Raw genomic sequence first — 20,663 nt, 5'->3', positions numbered from 1 at the left:
TTATTCCTTTTATTTCTTTCTCTTTTCTAATTGCTATGGTTAATGTTGCCAGAACTGTATTGAACAGGAGTGGTGACAGTGGGCATCCTTGTCTTGTTCCTGACTTTAGCGTGAAAGTTTTCAATTTTTTTCCATTTAGTATGATGTTAGCTGTTGGTTTTTCATAACTAGCCTTAATGAGATTGAAATAAAGACCTTCTATTCCAATTTTCTGTAGCATTTTTATCATGAATGTGTGTTGAATTTTGTTGAATGCCTTTTCTTCATCTATTGAGATAATCATATGGTTTTTGTCCTTCACCCTGTTAATATAGTGTATTACATTTATTGATTTATGAGTGTTGAACCATCCTTGGATCCCTGGAATAAATCCGATTTGGTCAGGGAGTATGATCTTGATGACATTCTGTATTCCGTTTGCCAGTATCTTGTTGAGGATTTTTGCATCTATGTTCATTAGATTGGCCTGTAGTTCTCTTTTGGGGCTGGGTCTCTTCCTGGTTTTAGAATCAAAGTAGCACTTACTTCCAGGAATGAATTTGGAAGCCTTGATTCCCTTTCAATTTCCTTGATGAGTTTAAAGACTAATGGTGTTAGTTCTTCTTTAAATGTCTTGTAGAATTCATCAGTGAAGCCATCAGGACCTGGGCTTTTCTTTGTTGGTAAATTTTGTACTACATTTTCAATTTCACTCATTGTAATTGGGGTGTTTAGAATTTCTATATCATCTTCATTTAACTTTGGCAATTTCTATGTGTCTAGGAATCTGTCAATTTCTTCTGTGTTGTCCATTTTATTAGAATACAGGTTCTCAAAGTAGGTATTGATGATCCTCTGGATTTCTCCTGGGTCTGTTGTGACTTCACCTTTTTCATTCTTAATTGCATGGATTTGAGCCTTTTCTTTCCTTTTTTTTGATAAGGTTGGCTAAAGGTTTATCAAATTTATTTATTCTTTCAAAAAACCAACTCTTTGATTCATCAATTTTTGTATCATTCTCTTAGTCTCCATTGCATTGATTTCTGCTCTGACCTTTATTATTTCCTTTCTTGTACGAGTGTTGACGTTGTTATGCTCCTTTTCTAAGAGCTTGAGGTTCTGCATTAAGTTATTTATTTGAGTTCTCTCCTAATTTGAGTTCTTTTCCTAATACGGGCATTCACTGCTATGAATTTCCCACATTGAACTACTATCATTGTGTCCCATAGATTCCTGTATGTTGTAATGAGATTGTTATTTACTTGTAGAAATTGTCTAATTTCTTCTTTAATTTCCTCTGTGACCCATTGGTTGTTCAGGAGGGTGTTATTCAATTTCCATGTGTTTGTGGGAGTTTTGCAGTTTCTTATGCTATTCGCCTCCAATTTTATTGCACTGTGGTATAATAACATAAGGGAGTAACTGCAATTCTTTTACATTTACTTAGACATGTCCTATGAGCTAGCACGTGGTTTATTCTGGACAATGACCCATGTGCAGCTGAAAGGAATATGTATTCTGATTCTGTGGGGTGGAACACTCTATAAACATCTATTAAGTCCATTTGTTCAATAGCTTGGTTCAGTTCTAGAATTTTGTTGTTAATTTTTTGTCTCAATGATGTGTCTCTTTGTGATAGTGGGGTATTAAGGTCCCCCACTACAATTGTATTAGTGCTTATTTGGTTTTTCACGTCCATTAATATTTCTTTTTTATAGTTGGGACATTCATATTTGGTGCATAGATATTTAGGATTGTCATCTCTTCCTCTTGGATTGTTCCCTTCTCAAGGATGTAGTGATTGTCTTTGTCTCTCTTAATTAGTTTTTGTTTGAAATTTACTTTGTTTCCAAATAATATTGCTATGCCTGCTTTTTTCTGGGTTCCTGTTACATGGTCCTCATTGTCTTATGTGTGCACTTTTATGATGACTTCCTCTTGATGTAATTGTGGTGAAATACCTCTCTTAGGTCCAAACCATAAACTAAGGGGCTTTCAGTTATCTGATTGAGCTCACTGAGAATAATGCTCAGCATCTCACCTGAATGTGAAAAATAGAGGACCTGGGTCAAGAGAGAAGGACTCGTGGACTTAGCGCACTTTGGAACAGCAGGCTCATCTTTAGGAAACAGTGCAGCTGTTTCTACCTGACTGGGCAGTACTATGGGGCAAGGTATTCATTGGCCAACTCTTACCGTCTCTTTATCCCTCAGGGCTCAATACCCCAAGCTCCTCATTAGATAAAAAATATTTCTATCATTCTGATTCCAGGTGAGATATTCTGAAAAACTAACTGTGTAGACATCAGGATCTCACAATTCCCTGACCCTTGAGGGAAGGTGCATCTCATCCAAGCCTTGTCATGATTTCTTCTCACCTCAATTTCAGCTACCTTGTTCACATAACACCTGGAACTTTTTAGCTACCTCCCTATATTTCATAATAGGAATGAGCCTAATTCAGTTTCAGGTGTTAAAATAAATATATAAATTAATTATACATGTAGCTAAGTATGGTACAATTAAAAACACTCTGAAATGTTTCTTCACAAGTGAATCATGTCTTGAACCTTATTTTTCTTCTATATATTTAGCTCAGAATATTCAATTTTGACTGTGTTTATAAAAGGGATATTGTTTCCTAATTATATGTAATGAATATTTTTCAATTCTGTCACATATTTTAAATGTACATTTTTTAACAGAAAATGGTGAGCTTTCCTTATGGCAGGGTAATCCTTCATTGTGTGTAAATTTTCTTCATTCATCTGTTCATGAGCATATAGGTCACTGCCAAGATATATTTGTTATAAATTGTACTGTTATAAACATGAATATATATGTATCACTATCACTGTAGTATGATGTCTTTAACTCTTTTGCAAAGACACCTGGAAGGGGAATAGCTGGATAAAAAGGAATTTCTATGTACTGTAAACAAGTACAAAAAAAGGGAAGGCGATTAAGAAACAAAGCCGTGAAGGAGGGACAGGGAAGGGATTGAAAAAAGGAATGAAGATGTATTATGTACATGTGCCAATTCCTCATAAGGCATGTAAAGTTTATGTACTACAAACATGTATTAAGAAAAACAAAACAAATAAAAAGAAAGAACATGAGCTGAACCTAGCTCTGCATGTTAAATTAACATGATTACAAAATTATCCAAGGCTGAGTTGTATGGAAATATCTGTATTTCATGAAATTTCGTTAGATCCCAAGCTACATTTTATAGTTCATTAGTACTTATTTCCAAAACTTCTCTGATTAAAAATGATATACTTTCATTTTATTAACAATTTATAGTTTATTAAATCTTTCTGTATAAGTTTTATTGACCTATAATTTTGAAATGTATTATTGAAAATCACCTTTTAAGAAGACATTGTTGGTCTTAAAATGAGAGAGAGAGAGAGAGAAAAGAAAGTGTCAGAATGTCTTCCATTAACTTCTTTACCCAATTAATTTTACAACTCACAAAATGTAAGACATGTTTAACAGCTAAAACATATAAAAGCATACAAAAACCAATTTTTCCATGTAACATCCATAAAAAGAGTATGCATAGGGCTGAGGATTTAGCTCAGTTGTTTCACTGCCTGCTGTGCAAGCCCAAGGACTTGAGTTCGAGCTCCAGTACCCAAAAAAAAAAAAAAAACAGTAGGAATAAATATACAATAATATATTTTGGGTACCAAAAAAAGACATGAAGAATATCATGTTGATTGGACAGAGGTCCAAGTGCTCAGTTTTTTACCCTCATAAGCCAGAAAATACTTATTTATTCCAGGTCATGAAGATGCAATATCTTTGGAGGACATTGTTTGCAAAGGGCAGAGAAAAACTTCTTACTTGAGAATGATGGAAGAACTTAAGTGTTGAGTTGTTTAGACCCATGACAGTGGCCTAGAACAGCTGAAAGTTTTGGAAAAGCCTCCAAGCAAGAAATAATGGGCTAAAAGTTTGGCTTGGTGTATGGATGTGTAAATAAGACAAGATTAGCATCAGAAAGGAAAAAACTAAACTGTTTTGGCTCCTGAAAAAAAAAGAATTTCAAAAATGAATTCAGCCCATCATGGAGGCATGTGACCATAATTGAGTTGTTTGTGAGCCTGAGCCAATCATGAGTTGGAGGACAGAGGATAACATACATTGAGTCTCCTCAAGACTTCCATCATGTCCCTGTTCCTCACAACGTAGATAAAGGGGTTCAGCATCTGAGTGGCCACAGAATACATCACAGAACCAACCGCAGTCTTCCTCAGTGAATCTGCAAATAGAGAGCTGATGTAGATGCCCAAACCTGTCCCATAAAACAATGAAACAACAGAGAGATGAGACCCACAGGTGGAAAAGGCTTTATACTTTCCTCGTGATGACATCATCAACACAGACAATACAATGTGAATGTAAGAGATAGTGACTCCAGAGAAAGGAACACCAGCAAACAGGCCACCCACAAAATACACTAGCATGTTATTGATGCAGGTATCAGAACAAGCGAGCTTGATGACCTGAGCAAGTTCACAGAAGAAGTGTGGGATCTCCAGGTCTGTGCAGAAGGACAGTTGAAGTGCAGTCAGAATGTGGAACAGGGCATGCCCAATGCTAATACACAGGGTGAACAAAACCAGCAGGACACAGAATAGAGGATTCATGATGACTGTATACCTCAGAGGGTGACAAATGGCCACATAGCACTCATAAGCCATCACTGTGAGGAGACAACTTTCTAAACTGATAAAAACTAAGAGAAAACAGACCTGGGAGAGGCAGCTTGTGTAGGATATGCTCTGATCCTGTGCTCAGATGTTCACCAGCATCTTTGGGATGGTGCATATGATTAAACAGATGTCACTAAAGGACAGGATGGAGAGAAAGAAGTACATGGGGGTGTGGAGGTGGGAGTCAGAGCTGACAGCCAGGATGATGAGCAGATTCCCAAGCACAGTGACCAGGTACATGGCCAGGAATAGGTAGAAGGTGAGAAGCAGCAGTTCTGGATAATGTGTCAGTCCCAGGAGAAAAAATTCTGAAACAACTGTTTGATTTACAGCTTGTGTTTTTCCTGACAAATCTGATGGAAAAGAAAGGTGAAAACAAAATAAAACAAACTTTTTATACAAGCAAAAGGGACAGGGTCTGAAAACATGGTAGATATAAACAAAATTTGTACCTGCTCTGGACTTGTTTTGGAGCAAGTGTGAGGACAAGGACCAGCACTCTGTTTTTGCAAAACTCCAAGGGAAATTTATACTTTTAAAGTTTGAAAGGCAAATTTAGCACAAAGAAAAATTTTCTCATTCATATCAAGCTACATGAATATTCAAATCTTTGCTTATATTCTCCTATTCCTCTTGACTCACACATCTTGTAACTTCTAATCTCTTTCTTGAGTACTAATAATTTTTCACATTTTCTATCATTTCCTGGGACTGTAGGACACAATATAACATTGATGTTTCTTAGAATTATTTCATACTCAAACAAAAATGTAAGGCTCAACTTATCACATACATCTTTTGAGCCATTGTCTCCATATTTAGATGTCTTAGAATCACTACGAGGCCTTGTCAAAATAAAGATGAAGTAGTTCATACTATCTGCTCTGTGTACTTGTGAGAACAAGTCTTGCACACAAAGTATGCAGTTAATGGTTAAGAAAGATTTATTCAGTTATCTGATGGCTTTACTGATAAGTTGATTTTCTGAAAAACTCTTTGTTAATGTCTCTAGATCAGGCAACATTAGCTCTGAATTAGACACTGAATGTCATGATTTTCTCTTTCTGTATTATTTTAATACTTTCTTCTTGTGTATAACCCCAAATGTTCCATTAACATTTATGTCTTCTTCCACTCATTAAGCTAATTGGAATCAGTGGAGGATATACATCAGGTGGCTGTGAACAAGGACTAGAAAATGTTGCCTATGTATTTGAAGCTTGTAAGACTTCATTGGAAATGAATGAAACCAATTTGCATTAGTATTTAACTGCAAGAGCAGCTGAGTAACAATGTGGATGACTTATTCTGTCTAATCCTCTGGGAACTTCTTCTTTTAATTACATAAGACCAGGTCATTAATAGAATTAATAAACACAAAACAGCTAAATTAAAGAATGAGGAAATTCAGGGGCTTTTATTAAAACTGATGGCTATAAAACTATTTTTTGTTGTTCCAATGATAGAAATTTACAAGATAATACAGACTTAGATAAATCAGGCTTTTTAACAGTTGTGTCCCTCAAAAGCAATGATCTTCATCTCCTGAGGAAGAGAGGGGCCAGCTATGATCATTTTGTGACATATTAGACTCACACACTTAATTCAGGCTCCCAAAATTTGTGATTAGGAAAAATATTCAACAAGAAGAGAAGCCTGGACATCCTCATTTGCTTAATGGAAATTGCCTGGTGGATGTGTCGCTTAGCTGTAATGTGACAACCCCTTTATAATTTATATTTCTCTAACCACCACATCACATTTCTTAAATGTAGATTTTTTTCATTCAAATAGATCTCAATAAATTTGGAAAGAAAAAATTCATGGGAGCATTTTAATGAGGAGAAAGGAACAGAAAAAACAGACAAGTGTCGGCAGGTGGGACTCACATATTGAGCTTTGCAGTGTGTGTGTGTGTGTGTGATGATGATGTGTATGTGTGTGCATGCACATGAGCAATAGCACATGACATTTTTCACCTCTGGGAAGGAAGTTATGAGGTGAGGCAGTTGAGTCAAACAAAAAGAAAGAACATCACTAGTTTGATGAATGCAAATTACACAGAAAGGTTCTTGTGCTGAAACTACTACTAAGAGACTTGATTATGTAGAAAAGGAAGGAAAATAAGATCAAAGATAAATAATTTGGAATGTGAGCTCAAAATTGAGCCCTAATCCAGTGTGTTGTGGGTCCTTACATTAATGGGAAATTAGGATATATGGAAATCAAGAGAGGAAAGGCTGCAGAAGACACAAAAAGAAGACAGCCAGCTAGGAGCTAAGGACAGTACTTAGGAAGATGCTTTCAAGCCACACTCTGATCTTTCAAATTCTAGACTCCATAATTGCAAGGAAACAAATTTATTATTAAGCCACCAAGTCTGTAGTACTTTGTTAGAAAAGTCCTAGAAAACTTATAAAATGAATAAAAATCCCTGCGTTCACCCAAAATATTCAAAGAAATTTCAGAATATTTTGTGAGAGGCAACATGATTGAGAACAGGCAGATTTCTCTTCAGGAGGAAAATGTTCACCACTGCTGTGAAGAGAAACAGATGTCTGGCAGAATGACAGAAATTGTTGAAAGTGTGAAAAACATGTGTCAAGAAGGTGACGGTCATCTGAAAGGCTTTCGGGGGACCAGTTTCTCATTGCCTTATTCCTGCACTCTCTACATAACCTACTGTGAATTAAATTGTGATAAAACGCCTGCCAGCAGGTCCAGATCTTTAACTAAAGGACTTTGCTTACCTGTTGCCTTCAATGAGAATGATGCACAGCAACTCATCTTTCCATTTTTTCTTTTTCTCATATTAATTACATTATCTTCTTTCTTTTCCTCTGCTGCTCCAATTTACCCTTCCCATTGGCACATTTTCTTCCTATTTCACATTATCTATTATACCTTTTAATTCTTATTTACACTTTCAGTTTCTAACACTAGAGAAGCTATTCGGTATTTTCACATGTGTGTCCTATTTATTTCATTTAAGAGTATCACCTCAATGGGCATCCATTTAGCTATACATGTCTCTAGATTCTCATTTTTATGGCTGAGTAATACTCCGTTTTATATTAAAAAATACCCTACATTTTCTACTTACAGACTCCAGTTGATGGGAAATTAGATTGTTTCCAAGTTTTAGCTATTAGGAATTGTGCTGCTATGAACATGGGTACACATATATCTCTGTGGTATGATTCTTTTAATTCTTTGGGGAAGATACCCAGCATGGAAATAGCTGGGTGAAATGGGACTTCCAGTCCTAGTTTTTTGAGTTATCTCCATACTGATTTCCACAGTGGATGCACCAGTCTACACTCACAGCAGCATTGGACTAGGGTTCCTCTTTCCACACAGCCCAGCCAGCATTAGTTGTTTGTTGATTTCATGATGGCCTCCATTCTTTCTGGGGTCAGGTGGAATCTCAGTGTTGTTTTCATTTGCTTCTCTCGAATGACCAGTGATGTTGAACAAGTTTTCATATGTTTATTTTCTATTTCTACTTCATTGTCTGCAAAATGTCTGTTAATTTCAGATGCCCATTTTTGGATTGGGCTTTAAATTTGGGAGATCTGATTTTTTAAAGTTGTTTATAGATTCAAGATAGTAGACCTTTGTCTAAGGGACAGCTGGTGAAATTTTTTCCCACATTGTGGGTTGTCTCTTCACACTGTTGGTGTTTTCTCTTGCTGTGCAGAAGCTTTTAATAAGAAGAGATCACATTTGTTGATTGTTTGTGCTAGTTCATGGGCAACTGAGTTTTTGTTCATAAAATCTTTTCATACACCAATGTCTTCAAGAGTTCTTCCTAAACTCTCTTCCATCCAGTTTAGTGTTTGTTTTAATATTTAGATCTTTAAACCATTTTGATTGTAGTTTAGTGCATGGTGAGAGATATAGGTTTAGTTTTAATCTTTGGTAAGTTGACACTCAATTTTTCCAGCACCATTTATTGAAGAGGCTATCTTTCCTCAAGTGAGAGTGTTTGGCTCCTTTGTGGAAGATGAAGTGGCTATGTCTGGAGTTGTTTCTGCATCTTCTAATCTGTTCCACTGGTCCTCAGGTTCGTTTCTTTTCCAGTACCATGCTGTTTTTAATCATAATTGCTTTGTAGTATAGTTTCATGTTGAGTATTGTGATACCCCCTACCTTGTCTTCATTGTGTACTATTGCTATTGCTATTCAAGGTCTTTTCTTCTTCCAAATGAATTTTTGGTATGTTTTCTCCAGGTCTGTGATGTATGCTGCTGAGATTTCAATTGGGACTGCATTGAATCTAAACCTCAGTTTTGGAAGTATGGCCATTTTCACTATGTTGATTCTTCCTACACAGGAGCAAGGGATGTCTCCATTTTCTGATATCATCTTCAATCTTTCTTTTCAGAGTGCTATAGTTTTCAGAGAAGAGGTCTTTGATTTCTTTTGGTAGGTGATTCATAGGTATTTGAATTATTTTGATGATGCTCTGAAAGGAATTGATTGCCCATTTCTCTCTCAGTAAGTCTGTTTTTGTGTATGGAAATGATATTGATTTTTAATGTGTTAACCTTGTATAATAGTATGGTTTTTGTCTTTGACTCTGTTAATATAGTGTATTACAGTTACTGATTTATGCATGTTGAATCATCCTGGAATCCCTGGGATAAATCTGACTTTGTCAGGGTGTATTGCCTATTTTGTTCAATTTCCCCATTTGTGTTTGCCCAGTTTCTTCTCTCCATGGGTTTTTATTTTCTTTTAGTTACTCAATAATTATTTGAAATTTCACTTCTTACACCAAGATTTCATCTTTTTGGCACAATATTTCATACTCAAAATAATCCCTGGGTAAATATTTGAAGTCATTAATGATGATGATTGTGTGGTAAACTCTATGAAAGAAATTGAATATTTATGTCTCTGTGATGTCCTGGATTTTTAAATAGCCATCTAAAAATGTCAAAACCTAAATGATATGGACCGCCAGTTGTGTTTGCTGGGATGAAATCAAGAAGATGTGGGGTCTAGATTTGACTATATTTCATTGTAACTTATTGCACTTGTCAGTTTAAATCTCTGTTGGCCTGTACTATTTGTAAAAAAAAAATGATTTGATGGAAAAAATATCAATGAAGGAAAAAGTTGTTTCTTTGAAAGAATAAACAAAAGTGACAAACCCTTAGCCAACCTTATGAAAAAAAGAAAAAAGACCCAAATCCATGCCATTAGTAATGAAAGAGATGAAATTACAACAGACCCAGTTGAAATCCAGAGGAGAGGTGCATCAATACTTCCTCTGAATACCTATAGGTCAATGAGATGGAAAACCAAAGAAATTGACATATTTCTACCCCATTCTCAGGGAGGTAATATGACATCTTCTTCTGTTCTTTTCATGTTACTTTTTCTAGTGCTGGGAATCAAGCCAAGGGCCTGCACATATGCTAGACAAATGCACTACCATTGAACTAAGTCCACAGGAACCCATTTTTTTCTTTACTTCAAACAATCTAAATATGTTAATTTGACCTCAAACTCATGGGTTTAAGCAATATTCTTGCCTCAGATGCCCAAATAGCTTGGTCTATAGAAATATAAAACCATGCCTAGATTTTCACTGTGGCTTTGATTTGCATATAAGATTTGGACATTTTTAATATATCCATTGTCCACCAATTTCTTCTTTTGGAAATGTTTATTCAGATTTTAATCCCATTTACAACTTTCTTTTTTACTATTCAGCTGTTTGTATTCTTTATATATGCTGGATGTTAACACATGTCAGTCATCACTGCACATTCTCCTTAACATGAGTATTTGCGTTGAGAAGTCTGCTGTAATACTAATGGAGTTTCTTTTGTATGTGATTTGTTTCTTTTCTCTAACTGCATGTAAGGTATTGTTCTGTTGGGCTTCTGGAATCCTTACTAAAATATGCTTAAGTGTAGATATTTTTGGTCACAGGTAGTTGGAGTTCTTTTTTTTTTTTTTTTTACCTGAATTGCTTTTTATTAAATTCTTTTATTGGTTCATTGTAGGTATACAACACAATTACATTTCTCACTGGGAATAGTACCTTTACATAATGCATCATGGTTCTTATTTTTCCCTATTCCTAGCCTTCCCTTCAAGCCCTCCACCCTTCCCTATTTACAAAGACTTTATTTCCATTTTTTCCATTTCTCAGCATTTTTCCATTCCCTTCTTTCCTTTGCCCTGTCCCTCCCACTACCCCTACACCTTTGGACCTTTTCTTCTTATTTTATATTATCAATTATTCATTCTAATCATTGGTACATTTTAGGTATACAATATAATGACATTCATCATTGGAAATTTGCACCTTTACATAGTCTCTTTTGGTTCTTATTTTCACCCTTGCCCAGCCCTCCCTTCAACCCCTCCATTCCTCCCTATTTACAAAGATTTTGTTCCTATTTTTCCATTTTCTCATATTAATCCCATTCCCTTCTATCCTTTCCCCTGGCCCTCCCACTTCCTTCCCCTTTGCCCCTTTCCTTCCTATTTCATATTATCTATTATACACTTAGTCCTTATTTACACTTTCAGTTTCTCACACCAGAGAAACTATTCGGTATTTATTCATGTGTGTCCTATTTATTTCACTTAAGAGATTCACCTCAATGTGTATACACTTAGCGATAAATGTTTCTAATTTCTTACTTTTTATGGCTGAGTAGCTCTATTTTATTTTAAAAAAAAACAACCCACATTTTTCTTTATCCAGTCTCCAGTTGATGGCCATTTGGGCTATTTCCAAGTTTTAGCTATTACAAACTGTGCTGCTATGAACACTGGTGCACATATATCACTGTGGTAGGATCCTTTTAATTCTTTGGAGAAGATCCCCAGTGGTGGAATAGTGGGGTCAAATGGGACTTCCAGTCCTAGTTCTTTGAGGTATCTCCATACTGATTGCCACAGTGGTTGCATCAGTCTACACTCTCACCAGCAGTGGAGTAGGGTTCCTCTTTCTCCACAGCCCCTCCAGCATTTGTTATTGATTGATTTCATGATAGCAGCCATTCTTTCTGGAGGGAAGTGGAATCACAGCATTGTTTGCATTTGCATCTCTTGAATGACCAGTGATGATGAACATTTTTTCATGTATTTATTTGCTATTTCTACTTCTTTGTGTGAGAAATGTCTGTTCATTTCAGATGCCCATTTTTGGATTGGGTCTTTAAATTTGGGAGGTCTGATCTTTTTAAGTTCTGTATAGATTTGAGATAGTAGACCTTTGTCTGAGGAAGAGCAGGTGAAGATTTTTTCCCACATTGTGGGTTGTCTCTTCACACTGCTGGTGGTTTCTCTTGCTGTGCAGAAGCCTTTTAATAAGAAGAGATCCCACTTGTTGATTGTTTGTGCTAGTTCACAGACAACTGAGGTTTAGTTCGTAAAACCTTTTCCTACACCGATGTCTTCAAGGGTTCTACTTAACTTCTGTTCCAACTGGTTCAGAATTTCTATTTTAATATTTAGATCTTTAATCCATTTTGATTTTAGTTTAGTGCATGGTGAGAGATACAGGTCTAGTTTTAATCTTTGGCAAGTTGAAGCCCAATTTTTCCAGCACCATTTATTATAGAGGCTATCTTTCCTCCAGTGAGGGTGTTTGGTTCCTTTATTGAAGATGACATGGCTGAGTGTGTCTAGCATTGTTTCTGCATCTTCGAATCTGTTCCACTGGTCCTCAAGTCTGTTTCTTTGCCAGTACCATGATGTTTTTATCACAGTAGCTTTGTAGTAGAGGTGCAGGTTGGGAATTGTGATACCCCCGATATGTCTCTGTTACCTAGAATTGCTTTTGCTATTCTGGGTCTTTTCTTGTTCCAAATGAATTTTTGGATTGTTTACTCAAGGTGCATGAAGCATGCTGCTGGAATCTCAATTGGAATTGCATTAAATCTATATAGCAGTTTCGGAAATATGGCCATTTCCACTATATTAATCCTTCCTACCCAGGAGCAGGGGATGTCTGTCCATTTTCTGATCTCATCTTCAATCTCTCTTTTCAGAGTGCCATAGTTTTCAGAGAAGAGGTCTTTGATATATTTCATTATGATTATTCCTAGGTATTTCAGTATTTTGGATGCTATTGTGAAAGGAATTATTTGCCCTATTTCTCTCTCAGTGAGTCTGTCATTTGTGTAGAGGAAAGCTATTGATTTTTGTGTGTTGACCTTGTAACCAGATACTTGTCGGAATTTGGTTATTAAGTCTAGAAGACTTGTGGTGGATATCTTAGGGTCTTCTATATAGCGTATCATGTCATATGCAAATAATGACAATTTGACTTCTTCATTACCTATCTTTATTCCTTTTCTTTCTTACTCTTGTCTAATTGCCATGGCTAATGTTTCCAGAACTATATTGAACAAGAGTGGTGATAGTGGACATACTTGTCTTGTTCCTGATTTTAGTGTGAAGGATTTCAGTTTTTGACCATTTAGTATGATATTGGCTCTTGGTTTTTCATAGATGGCTTCTATCAGTTTGAAGTAGCAACCATCTATTCCAATTTTGTGTGGGGTTTTTATCAGAAATGCATGTTGGATTTTGTCAAATATTTTTCTGCATCTATGGAGATAATCATATGGCTTTTGTCCTGGGCTCTATTGATATAGTGTATTGCATTAATTGATTTTCATATATTGAACCATCCCTGCATCCCTGGTATGAATCCCACTTGATCAGGGTGTATGATCTTTTTGATGATCTTCTGCATTCTGTTTGCCATTATCTTACTAAGGATTTTTGCATCTATGTTCATTAGTGAGATTGGCCTATAGTTCTCTTTTTCAGTTGGGTCTTTCTCTGCTTTGGGGATCAAGGTGATGCTTGTTTCCAGGAATGAATTTGGGAGTATGGCTTCCCTTTCAATTTCATTGAAGAGTTTAAACAGTAGTAGCAGCAGTTCCTCTCTAAATGTCTTGTAGAATTCAGCACTGAAGCCATCAGGGCATGGGCTTTTCTTAGTTGATAAGTTTTTAATTACCTTTTCAATTTCATTTGTTGATATTGGGTTGTTCAGAATTTTTAGGTCTTCTTCGTTCAACTTTGGTAAGTCATATGTATGTAGGAATCTGTCCATTTGTTCTGTGTTGTCCATCTTAATGGCGTATAGGTTCTGGAAGTAGGTATTGATGATCCTCTGTATTTCTGCTGGGTCTGTTGTAATTTCACACATTTCATTCTTTATTGTGTGGATTTGGCCCTTTTCTTTCCTTTTCCTGACAAGGTTGGCAAAAGGTTTGTCAATTTTGTTGATTCTTTCAAAGAACCAACTCTTGGCTTCATTGATTTTTTGTATCATTCTCTTAGTCTCCATTGCATTGATTTCTCCTCTGATCTTTATAATTTCTTCCCTTGTATGAGCTTTGGGGTTGTCCTGCTCTTCTTTTTCTAGAAGCTTGAGGTTCAGCATCAGGTTGTTTAATTGGGCTCATTCTGTTTTCCTAATATGTGTATTCACTGCTATGAATTTGCCTCGTAAGACTGCTTTCATTGTGTCCCATAGATTCTGATATGTTGTATTGTCATTGTCATTTAATTAAAGAAACTGTCTGATTTCTTCTTTAATTTCCTCTGTGACCCATTGGTTAATCAGAAGTGTGTTGTTCAATTTCCATGTGTTTATGAAATTTTCTGAGTTTCTTTTGCTATGGATCTTCGATTTCATCACACTCTGGTCTGATAATATACAGGGGATAACTTCAATTCCTTTGCACTTACTTAAACATGTTCTATGTGTGAGTATGTGGTCTATTTTGGAGAATGACCCATGTGAACCTGAGAAGAATGTGTATTCTGATTTTTTGGGGTGGAAGACTTTGTAAACATCTGTTAAGTTCATTTATTCAAGAGTTCGATTGAGTTCTAGTATTTCATTACTGATTTTTAGTCTAGTTGATCTATCTATTTGTGACAGTAGGGTGTTGAGGTCCCCCACTACAATTGTATTAGTCCATATATGACTTTTCATGTTTGATAGTATTTGTTTTATATAGTTGGGTGCACTAGTGTTTGGTGCATAGATATTTATGATTGTCATCTCTTCCTCTTGGATTCTTCCCTTTACAAGGATGTAGTGTCCTTCTTCATCTCTCTTAATCAGTGTTGTTTTGAAATCTACTTGATCTGCCCAGAGGATAGCTACTCCTGCTTTTTTTCATGTTCCTGTCACATGGAGTATTGTTTTCCACCCTTTAACTTTCAGTCTATGAGATTCCTTTTGAATCAAGTGTGTTTCTTGTATGCAGCATATTGTTGAATTTTGCTTCTGATCCATTCTGCCAGTCTGTTTCTTTTGATTGGTGAATTGAGACCATTAACATTGATGGTTATAACTGAAACTTATTGAGTTGTCATTGCCATGACTTTTTCTTTTTGTTGGGTTCTCCCCATTTCCATTTAATTTCTTTTCATGCCAGATGGGTTCATTCTGCTTTGCTTCCTGGGGTTGTGATCCTCAATATCTGTTCCTAGGATATTGTGTAAAATTCTTTGTAGAGCTGGTTTGGTGTTCACAAAGTTCCTAAGGTGCTCTTTGTCATGAGAGTATCTTATTTCTCCATCAATTTTGAAAGGGAGTTTTGCAGGGTACATCAATCTGGGTTGGAGGCTGTTTTCTTTCAGGGCTTGGAATATGTCACTCCAAGCTCTTCTTCCCTTGATGGTTTGTGTTGAAAAGTCTGCTGTGATTCTGATGGGTTTTCCTTTGTATGCAATTTGTTTCTTTTCTCTGACGGCTTGGAGAACTTTGTTCTTCTGTTCTGTTTCTGGAATCTTAACAATTATGTGCCTATGTGTAGATTTGTTTTTGATCAAGGCTATTTGGAGTCTTATATGCCTCACTTATCTGTATGTCAAGCTCTTTTCCCTGCTTGGGAAGTTTTCTGCCATTATTTCTGAGAAAAGATTTTTATGTCATCTCCACACTCTCCTGTTTCTTCATTGAGTCCAATCAGTCTTATATTATTCTTTTTTGCATCATCTAGCAGCTGCTGGATTGATTTTTCATGTTCCCTTATAATTTCGAAGCAATTTTTCTTTTCCTGGTCACTAATTGCAATCTTATCTTCCATATCTGAAATTCTGTCCTCACATTGGCTCATTCTGCTGTGTAGACTTTCAATGGAGTTTTTCATGTCCTGGAAATCTATCTGCATCTGTTTTATGGATTCCATTTGTTTCCTATGTGGGGATCCCATCATGTTCCTGAGCTCCTGTCTAGATTTACTAATCATGTCTTGCACTAGGGACACAATTTCTCCTGTTATCTGAGAAATTGTTTCTGATTTCATTTTTTCCAGATCCCCTTTTGTTGCCAGTTCAGTGGGTCCAAGTGGTTGAGTATCAGAGTGTTCCATCTCATTTCCCTTTGGGGTTGCTGTAGGTGATCTGGAAGTCTGGTTTTGAGATTTATTCACGTGTTTTCTCATTTTGACTGGGGCAGGGTGCTGTTAGTGCCTGCAGGGATTACCTCCTGTGATCTGGGAGAGGTGGGACAGGGGCCAGGAGCAGCGGTTAGGATTGTTACCCAAAAGCCCTTTCCTGTGGGCTGGGAGCAGCAGGAGGGATGGTGGCCAGGAAGCCCCTTCCTCTGGACCAGAAGCAATGGTATTTTGGCTCACACACCCCTACCTCTTGGCTATGGGATGGTGGCCTGGAAGTGCCTTCCTGTGGACCAGGAGCAGCAGGACAGAAGGTGGCCCAAAAGCCCTTTCCTTTGGGCTGGGAGCTGCGGGAGGGATGGTGATTGGGAAGCCCCTTCCTCTGGACCAAGAGCAGTGGGATGGTGGTGCAGAAGCCCCTACCTCTGGGCCAGGAGCCAAGGGACTCAGTTCCTTGGTCTGGTGGTCTGGTGTCCTCTGCATCTTTGTAGTGTGGAACCAGGTGGCTGCATGTCTATAGCGGGGTAATTTGGCATCTTCTGTGCAACTGGGGACATCAATAGGGCATGGGCAGACCTGTGTGTCTGCAGCGGGCTGATTCAGCGTGTTCTGAGCAACTGGGGACCTTGGTAGGGCATGGTCAGCCCTGCCTGTCTGCTAGTTGGAGTTCTATATGCCTCACCTATCTTCATGTTAAATACTTTTTCCCTGTTTGGGAAGTTTTCAGCAATTACTTCTCTGAAAAATTTATTTATGTCTTCTGTAGTATCTCCTACTCCTTCATTGATTCTCATAAATCTTGTTATTCTTTTTTCCATCTTCTAGTAGCTGTTGGATTTTCTTCTCATGGTCCCTGGCTATTTTTAAGAAATCTTTCTTTTCATTTTTGCTAACCAGCATTTTGTCTTCTCTCTCTGAAAAACTCTCCTCACATTCATTTATTCTGCTCTGAAAAAATTCAATCAAATTTTTAATTTCTTAGATATCAGCTTTGATGCACTTTATGTTTTTCAATTCTTTCCTATGTTGTCTATTCAAGGATTCCATCATTTTCATCAGCTCCTCTATGTTTTTTAACTCTACCTATTCTAGAATTGTTAATTATTTCTTTCATTTTCATCACCATCTCTCTTAGGGTTACCTCTTTGGACCTTTTCTTCCTATTTTGCATTATCAATTATTCATTCTATTTATTGGTACATTTTAGGTATACAATACAATGACATTCATCATTGGAAATTTGCACCTTTACATAATCTCCCTTGGTTCTTATTTTTCAACCTTGCCCAGCCCTCCCTTCAACCCCTCCATTCCTCCCTATTTACAAAGATTTTGTTCCTATTTTTCCATTTTTTCATATTAATCCCATTCCCTTCTAGCTTTTTTCCTAGCTCTCCCACTTCCTTCCCCTTTGCCCCTTTTCTTCTTATTTCACATTACCTATTATACATTTTAGTCCTTATGTACTCTTTCAGTTTCTCACACCAGAGAAACTATTTGGTATTTACACATGTGTCCTATTTATTTCACATAAGAGTATCACCTCAATGTGCATCCATTTAACAATAAATGTCTCTAATTTCTCATTTTTATGACTGAGTAGTACTCCATTTTATTAAAAACCCACATTTTCTTTATCCAGTCTCCAGTTGATGGGCATTTGGGCTGTTTCCAAGTTTCAGCTATTACAAACTGTGCTGCTATGAATATGGGTGCACATATATCACTATGGTATGATTCTTTTAATTCTTTGGGGGAAGATCCCCAGCAGTGGAATGGTGGGGTCAAATGGGATGTCCAGTCCTGTTCCTTTAGGTATCTCCATACTGATTTCCACAGTTGGTGCACCAATCTACACTCCCACCAGCAGTGGAGCAGCGTTCTTCTTTCCCCACAGCACCACCAGCATTTCTTATTGGTTGATTTCATGATAGCAGCCATTCTTTCTGGAGTGAGGTGGAAATGCAGAGTTGTTTTCATTTGCATTTCTCGAATGACCAGTGATGCTGAACATTTTTTCATGTATTTATTTGCTATTTCTACTTCTTTGTCTGAGAAATGTCTGTTCATTTCAGATGCCCATTTTTGGATTGGGTCTTTAAATTTGGAGATTTGATCCTTTTAAGTTCTTTATACATTCAAGACAGTAGATCTTTGTCTGAGGAAGAGCAGGTGAAGATTTTTTCCGACATTGTGCGTTGTCTCTTCACACTCTTGTTGTTTTCTCTTGCTGTACAGAAGCCTTTTAATAAGAAGAGATCACATTTGTTGATTGTGCTAGTACCTGGGCAACTGAGTTTTTGTTCATAAAATCTTTTCCTACACTGATGTCTTCAAGAGTTCTACCTAACCTCTGTTCCAACTGGTTCAGAGTTTCTATTTTAATATTTAGATCTTTAATCCATTTTGATTTTATTTTAGTTCCTGACTAGAAATATAGGTCTAGTTTTAATCTTTGGTAAGTTGAAACCCAATTTATCCAGCACCATTTATTAAAGAGGCTATCTTTCCTCCAGTGAGGGTGTTTGGCTCCTTTGTTGAAGATGAGATGGCTGAGTGTGTCTGGAGTTGTTTCTGCATCTTCTAATCTGTTCCACTGGTGCTGAGGTCTGTTTCTTTGCCAGTACCATGCTGTTTTTATCACAGTAGCTTTGCAGTACAGTTTCAGGTTGGGGATTGTTATACCCCCTGCCATGTCTCTGTTACCTAGAATTGCTTTTGCTATTCTGGGTCTCTTCTTGTTCCAAATGAATTTTTGGATTGTTTTCTCAAGGTCCATGAAGTATGCTGCTGGGATCTTAATTGGATTTGCATTAAATCTATATAGCTCTTTTGGAATTATGGCCATTTTCACTACATTAATCCTTCCTACCCAGGAGTAGGGGATGTCTGTCCATTTTCTGATCTCATCTTCAATCTCTCTTTTCAGAGTGCCATAGTTTTCAAAGAAGAGATCTTTGATTTCTTTCATTAGGTTGATTCCTATGTATTTCAGTTTTTTGGATGCTATTGTGAAAGGAATTATTTGCCGTATTTCTCTCTCAGTGAGTCTGTCATTTGTGTAGAAGAAAGCTATTGATTTTTGTGTGTTGACCTTGTAACCAGCTACTTGACTAAATTTGGTTATTCAGTGTAGAAGACTTTTGGAGCTGGGAAGGGAGATAGGCCCTTCTAATTTAGGCCCACACTGGGCTGCCTCTTCCTAGGCACTGTCTTCTAATAGCAAGTCAGCTATAACACCCTCATGACTCAATCACTATCCAAAATCTCCAGCTTTGAGAGCACGAGAAATTTTGGTTTTTTCTGATTAAATAATAACAGGGCTCACCACTGGAAGGAAGTGCACAGTAAATAAGCCAACTGTCATGGTGCAGGGGAAAGAAGATTTAGATCAGAACTATGACAGTGGCATCGAAGACAGAAATGTATGTGCCTGAGAGAGATTTTGAAGCATTGAGCGCTGTCCCATGCCATGTCTACCGAGTATCATGTCATCTCCAAATAATTCAAGTTGAACGAAGAAGTATAAATTCTGAACAACCCAATATCAACCAATGAAATTGAAAATGTAATTAAAACATATCAACTAAGAAAAACCTGAGCCCTGATGGTTTCACTGCTGAATTTTACAAGACATTTAGAGAGAAACTGCTACCATTCCTGTAGATTAAAGAGCTAAATATTAAGAATGAAACAGTAAACTAAGACTTCATCTCATTAAAAAGCTTCTACACTGCAAGAGAAACTACAAACAGAGCAAACCTGCATCCAAAAGACAGTAGAATAAAACTAGACCCATACATGTTGTAGGGTTGATTTTCATTTCATTGTTGGGCTTTTTGGAGCACACCTGCACTACCGCGCAGCTCCAGGGATCCCAGCCGGCAGCCCTGACTCTGTGTGGGGACAGACAGGGAGATTGAGGGGGCTCCCTACAGCTCCCAATAGGTCTCCCAACCCCCTCCGCCTCTGCCTCTGCCTCAGCCATGGCCACAGCACAGCCGGACCAGGAGCAGAACCCCAGACTTGCACCACCTACTTCCGCACCCTGGGAACTTTCTTCCCACCATGGCCACCAACCTGTCTCCTGTGCAGGCTCTCCCACTCCCAGGCCACCATGCGTGCACTACTATGGCTCCACAAGCTCCTGGGGGCCAGGGCTCATGGCCGGAAGCCCGCTGAGGCCTTGCAGGACAGGCCTGGCCTGGCTCCAGGAGCACCCCTGCGGGAACCTGAGGAACAAGACCCAGAAGCCTGCCAAACCGCCCCCCTCAGAATTCACTCCCAGTTGCGGGTCTCTTCTGCTTACCCCACCAGCACATCTGTGCTGCAGAAGATGGCCTTCTATGAGTGCTTCCGCTAGGTGGTCTCTGAAAACCTGGACACCATCTATGATGTGAGCTTCATCCCCGATTGTGTCCTTTGACCCATGTTGGAGAAGTGCCCACCTCATGAGCTCCGTCGCATAGAGCCTGCAATCCGGGGCTAGCTGAAAAGACAGATCATTTATGGAAACTTCATTGTCACAGAGACTTCAAAAACCAAAAGCCAGAGGAGCAGGA

General features: G+C 37.7%; 1 pseudogene; it reads right to left on the bottom strand.

The window, feature by feature from the left end:
• Positions 1–4,099: 4,099 nt before the first annotated feature.
• LOC101724356 (olfactory receptor 7G1-like) lies at positions 4,100–20,089 on the bottom strand (annotated as a pseudogene).
• Positions 20,090–20,663: the final 574 nt, after the last annotated feature.

This window comes from Heterocephalus glaber, unplaced genomic scaffold (assembly GCF_053883595.1).
Source record: "Heterocephalus glaber isolate CG9 unplaced genomic scaffold, H.glaber_assembly_v1.0 deba00001126, whole genome shotgun sequence".
Taxonomy (NCBI): Eukaryota; Metazoa; Chordata; class Mammalia; order Rodentia; family Bathyergidae; genus Heterocephalus; species Heterocephalus glaber.
The sequence above is the reverse complement of the archived record's forward strand: the minus strand, read 5'-3'. Positions and strand labels throughout refer to the sequence as shown.